Source organism: Pholcus phalangioides, unplaced genomic scaffold, assembly GCF_987345545.1.
Source record: "Pholcus phalangioides strain wild (caught in Gottingen) unplaced genomic scaffold, Ppha-v1.0 ptg000015l_1, whole genome shotgun sequence".
NCBI classification, from domain to species: Eukaryota; Metazoa; Arthropoda; class Arachnida; order Araneae; family Pholcidae; genus Pholcus; species Pholcus phalangioides.
The window spans coordinates 78,326,893-78,335,676 of record NW_028301608.1 but is presented as its reverse complement, the minus strand read 5'-3'; positions in this window follow the sequence as shown (position 1 = coordinate 78,335,676).

The following is an 8,784-nucleotide window of genomic DNA, read 5'->3' as shown; positions in this document are numbered from 1 at the left end:
ATTTCCGGGGGGTCCGCTCTCATGTATCGCAACATTTTAAGAAAATTGGGAAATTTTCAAACTTTTTTTCAAATTCAGTGCCACGTATTTTTCTGAATTTATGAGAACAGACATGGAATTTAGAAGGAGTTGAAACACATGCACCCCTCTTCAAAATAGTACTCAGTTCATTCTCGGATGATATAGTTAGTCTCTGGTATATGGTCCCGTTTATGGACAAGTGTCGAATTCGGAAAGTCGTAAATTATGAGATCAACTTGCACACAGAGTAAGCGATATCCAGCTGACATGGATGTAGGACTGTTACTAGCACAAATATTTATCATTCTTCTTCAAAATAAGACCAAGATGGCACTATTTTTAGCCGAGGTATTGAAGTTTCAAATTACTTCGATAAAAACTGTCGCACATTTGGGCTGGATTGCTCCCCCCCCCCCCACCCCGCATCGCTAATTTTTGTTTGTTTCGCTCGTTAAAACTGAGATAGAAGTATGGTCGTCTTAATACATGAGCCGGGATCCAAATAAGGGAGTGTCATGTTAAACAGAAGTGAAAAAAAACAACTATACGATTTGGAATCAGGGCCGCAACTGGAGGGGAACAGGCGTGTCTGATGCCCGGGCGCTGGACGTGAAGGGGCGCCGAATTCACCCTTTAACTGCTTCATACCGTCAGGACCGTCTTAAGAGTATCATGGGATTGATTGATTTTTCTGAGACCCTACCAAAGAACTTCTCGAAAATTTCAACCAGATCTCGTTTTTGTGAGGCTCCTCTTCGCTTGAGGCCCCCGGGCTGTGCCCGGGAGGGCTCATGCCTTAAGACGGTGCTGCATACCGTGCACCATTCAACCTCTATCGACCATTGCCAATTTCAGCCACTGCCCCGGATGTGAGGGCTGAGCGGTGTCGGGTGCTTTATTATGCACTAGCTGTAATACCCGGCGCTGCCCGGGTTTCTTCAATGAGGCTTTTTTGGATCACGTGATATCTCCCTCTCTTTTTCTTGAGGGACATATAAACCGTGTCCAAGTTAACCAATATGGCGACTTCCTGCGCGATTCATGAAATAAACAAATTTAGATTTACAGAAACGTAGAAATGAACATATATTTTTCCTTTTTTAAGGGGCGCTAGGTATTTCGATAAACCTCCACCCCCTGAACTTCAAGTTACCCATCTGCCTGTTTTAGCTTCCAAAAAATGCTTAATTAAAGCTGTGGAATTTTTTCGATTCACTTTTTACGGGCTCATAACTAATTTTAAAATATCCTAACCCATATGACTTTATGCAAATAAATAACAAAAGACAATACGGAGAACTGAATGTTCATGCTTGAGAAGATATAAATAAAAAGTTGAAATCAGTGTTATTGTGCATGGATATCAGACTCAAAAGTAGGTCCGACTAATTACTTCATATTTAATCTCCTGGGTTTCGTATATCTCTAAGCGAACTGAATATTTCAAAAATCGAGAATTCAATACAATTTTTAAAATTATTGATGGGGCGGAAAACCCCACCAAATTTCCGCATTTCTACAGTAAAATCGGCAATTTTAACACTGATTTCTATGGGAATCATCCTTTGCTTGACCCTCAAACTGATGCTGATGATGATTATGACGTCTATTCGAAAAGCCTCATTACTGGGAGGATTAAAGAAGTGACAAACCGTTGTAAAGGCATATACACGTCTGAAACGCATTGCTAGGGAACCACTGTAACCAAAGTAAACGTTCTGAAAGTGATTGTTGAAGCCCAAAAATCATTGTTGTCCGACAGTTTTTTGCCCATTTGGGGCATTTGCCCTGGTCTGACCAAATTTTAAAGTAGCCTATCGTTCAAGTCGGGTCCCATTTGGTATATATGCAAAATTTGATGACGATCGATCTAAAATTGTAGATTTGTATAGAGAACACACACACACACACACACACACACACAGAAAATCAATTTTATATATATAGATATAAATAATACGTGGATATAAAATACACGTATAAAAAAAAGAAAAAAAAAAGACAACCAAAAAGTACATACAGATTTAAAAAAATTATGATGAAAAATTCCTATTGTACAAAACTTACGTCCATGGCTTTGTAGCTCTAGTGAGCCCTTTGTCGTCTTCTGTGGCCAGGCGTCAGCTCCTGGATAACGTTTTCTCTTCTAGGCTTGGTAGCTCGTGTGAGCCCTCTACCGTGGCCACGCAAGAACCACGTCTTCTCTTCTAGGTTTGGTGGCTTGTACTCTACTGTATAAGTTTCCAATTGGGGTTGCTGAGGAATTTGGCAAGAGGAAAATTCGAGGAACGGAACGGTGAAGTTCCATTTGGCACAAAATAATTGTTTGTTTGGCTAGCTCGAACTGATAACAGTAAAAAATATCGATAAAAAAATATTTTTTTTCTGCTTATAAAATTTGTTCATTTGCATAAGGGGCCGTTCAAGTATTACGTAAGCAAATTTTTAGCCATTTTTGCCCCCCCCCTGTCAACAAAATTTCGTCATCAGCTCTGCCCCTTTGAATCCTAACTCATATTTTCATAAAGGGGGGGGGGGTTGATAACGTAAGCATTATCCAAAGCCCCTTGTCATCAAAAGTCAGCAAATCGGAACCCCCCCCCCCCATCGATGATGACGTAATACTTGAACGGCAGGTATAAGGAATTTTTTTTTTAATTTCGATGTCTTTCCTTTATTCTGAACTAATTTCAAATGTCAAATTATTGTATCAAAAATTTAAATCATTCTACCACTTTGGTGGGATCTCAGCCAAAAGCCTTTGAGCGGGAAACGTGACATCCCGTGAACTTGTAACCAGGTATCAGCCTGTTAAATAAGCTTAAGACTTGTGTGCCAAAAAAAGAGTACATAGCTCTTTTATGCACAGGACCAATTCTTATGTACATAGAATACACACATCTAGTACATAGGCACACATGGCTTAAGCTATTGAAAGAAAGACTTGATCTCTCGGGGATCTCTCGGGTATGCTTACATGGGAGAAATGCAGGTGTTTCCGGGAGTGGGGGGGGGGGTATATATTATCGAAGTGTTTAAAATTTTTAACAGGATGAATAGAATGGTCCATTAGTAATGAAAACGTCGCCACCGTTCTTTTTTAGTGACCAACTAGTTAGCCCCAATCCCACGATTACTTGGTAAGCGACGCAAGATAAGACAATTAAAGTAAAACATAATAAGTCTTTGTTGGACGTAAACCGCAAATACCACAGCTCGCGTGAAGAAGATCCTGTACTTGCGCCCTCTTCACACCGGCTAATAAAGAAAGTTATTCCAACATCAAGTGATTCCAACAATACTATAATTGAACATATAGTACATAGTATATAATAATGCATGTTATAATATGCAGATTTTGGCATTGCGATGTTTGGTTTTTTAATTGATTATTTTTGTGAAATATAAATCGTTCTTTTCATGATTCTTTGATTAAATAGTAAATGCTATTGAAATTTAACTGTTACATGATTCTTTTCTTTTCATGAGTCATCGTTTTTAATTCTAAATGTGTATTGGACCACTAGGAACCTGTGTGGGTTAATCTAGGTAATTACATATATATATATATTCTTCGGTGGTCAGATATGACAATAACGAAGAAAAAGGTTAATGAAACAAAGAAGAAAAACCTTAGGCTGACTCAGTTGACGCTTCAGATCGCTTAGCTGCATCTTACGGGAAGCACAAATGAGTTCCAGCAAATCATCCAGTTCGGCCTTGAAGATTTTCCCGCTTCCACTAAAACAAATTTAACTTATATGTTTAAAATTTTGTTTTTGTGTGCACTTAAATATAAATATATTAATGGCAAAAAAAAACCCATTATGTTTTTTCTCCAGTCTTTTACTTCCTATATTTAGAAGAAATTTAAAATAAAAGTTGTTTTGGTAACTGCCGTACGCCTCTGGTCTCAAAATACATTAGAAAAAAATTCCACTAATGAACAAAGTTTACATAATTTTTTTCATGTAAATTTCAAATGTAAAGCGTATGAATTATTTTTATTCATATTCTGTATGTTTTTATGAACACTTTAATGAAAATTTCACTTGAATATATTGAAAAATTATAATTTATTTTCTCAAACAATGCCGCTTAAAATCTGCATAATTTTTTGATAAATTTCAAGATTTTTTTTCTCAAAAAGTTTTAGAGATATGCAAATAATGGGTCTACGTCAAAACATCGCGAACAAAAACATCGCCCGTCAAAACATCGCTTGTCAAACCATCGCCGCGACAAAAACATCGCTTGTCAAAACATCGCTAGTCAAAACATCGCTGTGACAAAAACATCGCGGTCAAAAACATCGCAAGTCAAAACATCGTACGTCATAACATCGCCTGAACATGGCCCTGGAAAAAAGATCGCCTCATGAAAAAATTTTAAATTAAAAATTGTAATGGAAATCACCTCATTCCTTTTTTTTTGTTCAACTGGTAACCAAAGCTGCACTAAAAGTGCATTAAACTTTCAAGCGGCTTTGGTTGTGACAAAGACAAACTGTCATGTATATGTCTGTGTTCGACTGTTTCCACACCTATTAGTTTTCTCCCAATCCTTCGAATTCGGCCTTTTTTTGAGTAATGGACAATGAACAGAGAGAGTTCTTATAAATTCTGTATTATACAAAAAGGTTTTTTTAACAGCTGGCTGATGCGAAGATATATTTTGGAAAGAGAGAAAATTTAACTGCCCCTGCGGGGAATCAAACCCACTTCCTAATCGAGTGAACGCCCTAGACCAGCGGTTCTCAACTTTTTTTGCTCATGGCCCCCTTTCAACCATTTCTCATTCCTGTGGCCCCCCTTGCGACCATGATCAATTTCCCCCCCCCCCCGTTTCAGAAATTTGATTCAGAAATTAAATTAAAATTGTTTCGGAGGCTATTAAAAAAATAATGGATTTTTTTCTCTAAAAATTAATAAGAATTATGCATGCATAAAAACTAATGAAAATTCAGAATTAATGACAATTTAAAATTTTGTATTAAAAATTGTATAAATGAAAATCCCGAAATTAATGAATCTCATACTGAATTCCGAAATTTAAAATAACTCCATAATGAATGAAAATTTAGATCTAATGAAAAGTCAAAACCTTGGAAAGAACAATAATGTTTAATAAAAATTCAGAAAGAAATAAAATAATTCAGGAATTAAATAAATAATTGATAATACCGTGGTTATATATGTAAATAACGTTGATATTAGAGAATGCGAACTTTATCAAAATGACGGTTTAATTTTTAAAAAACCCCTACCGAATACGAAAAATAGTGCACGCGGGACGCAAAAATCTGCGGCTCAACAGCGGGTTCCACGTGCTTTCGAGTGACAAACGGACAACGCCCTCTATCGATCGCTTAACCGTGATGCTTTGCGTCAAAGCCGAAACGCTCATCCGGGTATCCGCCGGCCATCACCACCGATCTAGAACGAGAAAGCCAGCTTCTCTGCATAGCATTTTTGTCCGACGCTAAAAACATCATCCAGGAGCATTTTAAAAGAATAAAACGAACACAAATGCATCATTCGGGTGAGTCTTTTTCTCGATTTTCTTGTTTTTCTTCAATACAGAGATTAGGAAATGATAAAAAGCATGAAAATAAAGCGTAACGTAAACACTCCTCGGTATGATGAAGTTCATTAATGGCTTTAGTTGATGCAGTTTATTGATGCCAAAGACATCATGTAGAATGCAAGAATGCGTTTTGAAACTGAAGTTGATTGAAGTCGACGTTTTAGGGAGACTCCACTAGTATTTCTGTATGTCACGATGCTATTAAAAACTGAAATTTATCATCTTTTTTGCACAGTTATTGATAATTATAGTAAAAATTTCAAATAAATGAATCAGTAAGTATAATTAATTACGCGAAATTACCCAAGAACCATGGCGAATATAAACAATGGACTTACCCGAGCTTAATTTCTGGAAATTAAATGAAAATTTTTACACGAAACAAGGCGTGCAAGAGAATTTTACATTTTAACATGAAAACATTTCTCCACGCAATCCATGTGGAAGTTTTCATTTCTAATTCTCTATCAAAGAAATTCTCTAATAAATTCTTTGTTAATCTCTTTATACTTTTAAAATTCTATTTTCTTTATTTGTAAATTTTTTATTCTTTTTTTTCGTATCTTTTATTTTTAAATTTTTTATCCTTTTTCGAGGAGAGAAGAAATGTAGTTAAACATTATGCATACATTACAGTCGATTCCCGTTTTAACGAATACCATTCTAGCGAAAAAAATCTCATTTTAACGAAAACTTTTCTAATCCTCCAAGCAAGTTTACATAGGAACAATATAAAAATATGGGATTCCTTTATAACGAAATTTCATTGCAACGAACTGAATTCTCCGGTCTCTTGGTGTTCGTTATAACGGGATCGGACCTGTATTTATTGTAAATATTTATATTATAACAAGTGCAAGTTATTCTTGTTAATTTTCTTTTGTTTCTATCTTTTTATTCACCGATTCCTCGGAAATGCTTTACGTTCATTTGGATGGGACACGGTGTCGTAAAAAGTGAGTAATACCTTACGTTTTGTTTCTATTCTTATTAGTAAAGAGTTTTTATGAAGTCTGAAATGATTTAATTTAAAACTTGGAATAACAAGAAAACTTCCACCTAACCACTTACGCTAAAACCGAATTGATGGTGAGCGTTTCTCTGTTATTAATCGGTGCTTGAAAATTAATTGCTTTACGCTAAATAGAAAAAGAAAAGACCGCTGCTAACACACAAGGAAAGTAGTTATTACTCGTATAATATATCTCATGATATTGAGAAAGAGTTTGAAAAAAAAAAAAATCGATTGCATTCCTTTCGCTTGCTCATCATTGAAAGAGAAATACTGTAGATGGAAAACAGTTTCGTATATCATCACGGTAAATCACGCTGGGCAGAGATAGAACCAAGTATAAAAAGCCCACCATTTTAAAATGGTCAAAATGGTGGAAAACACATAAGTTGAACATAATTTGTTTGAATATGGCTATGCTTATCTATAGTCTTTATCTACTCCCGAGGGCGCGGTAGCCCAGGTCGATAAGATACTCGCCTAAAGTTCCAAAGGATGTTTAGAGGTGTCGCGAGTTCGATACCTGGTTCATCCTTGTCAGAAAACTTTCCTGACACAGGGGTACAACAGAAACGGCGACATGACCGCAGAAAAAGTTGCTATCGCAGGGAGTCCCCCATCGAGGGGTTAGCGCACCAACCTCTCGATGAGTGTGAGAAACAAGCATGCCGTTCGGAATCGGCAATAAATTGTAGGTCCCGGTCTAATTAGCTCTCGTGTGCAGAAAATGACCGCGGTGCGACAAAAATGATCAAATGATCTACTCCCGAAATTAAGAGCACCGTTCCTTTTACTTTAATCATATTGCAACTTGCCATTCATTACCATAAAGATTATATACATAACCATCTTCCAAACTTAACATACTTCCCATACTATAAACATTTAATTTTCTTTCATTTTTACGTGAGTCATATTTTAATTTACCATATAAAGTCATTCGCATATTTTTCTGACTGAGATATAGTTTATCTTTTCTGAGTGACCATGGTGAACTTGTATTCTGTTATTATTGCGAAGAGATTTACGCTTCAGAACTCAAAACGTAGTAATATATTGTACATATCCTATTTCATTGTTTCCTTTTCCATGTTTACCGTAATAGATATATTTTTCCACACTGTGAATTTATTAGGAAATTTTATAATAGATATACACATTTTTTCGAGAACGTCTTTTTTTTACTACACAAATGCAAAGATATGTACATATGCAAACATCTATACGATACACAAACATAATAATACACACAATATTGACCTCAAGGGACATGAATTGACAGACATGAATATATTAACTCTAATTTGAAATTTCTTCAGTAAATTAATTCCCCCTTTTCATTCCATTTTATTTGAAATATTATTTTAATTTAATTTCCTTTTTTTTTTTTTAACAAGTATGATTATTAGGATTTCTTGAATTATGATATAATCTTGTTTAATCACGGTGTTGCCAATCTTTGTAACGTGCCAATGGCCTATATGCAAATAAAATCATTATCATTATTAACATGGTAGATGGTACAGGTAACATTGTTAAAATGTTCTATTTTGAATAATTTCTCTTTTTAGAACAAAATGAAAATCGGTTAATTTCCTTCGCAAATAAAAAAATAAAAAAAAATAAAACGGTATAGGCAATGTTTCTCATATACAAGAAATAACAGATACAATGACATTGTTTCTCAATTAGTATTTAAAAATATAATTTTTGAAGATATAAGGTGACTTATAAATAAGTGTGGAAGGATATTTTTTCTTCTGAACATCCACTCTTTCCATTCCTGTAGATTTAGTAATCATACAGATAGTTATCATAATTGATACTGTATATGCGGATTATAGATAATTACATTATATCTAAATTACTTATATGCACGCATTTAGCTATCTATTATTTTGTATTTCACAAATGAAAATAGAAAAACAAAGGCCACAATCTTTTTCATTATTTCCGATTAAATTCAGTAATTTACCCCCCTTTTTTCAACCTTTTTCTATCTCGCCCCGTCTACCCTTCCTTTAAAGGGGGTCTCGCTCCCCACAGATTGAAAACCACTGGTGTAGAGAATATATGTTAATTTTCACGCTATCATACTTAGTGTCTTTCGTTATTTACGCAGTGAAAACGTGTGTATGTATGTGAATTAAGTAATATAGAACTGA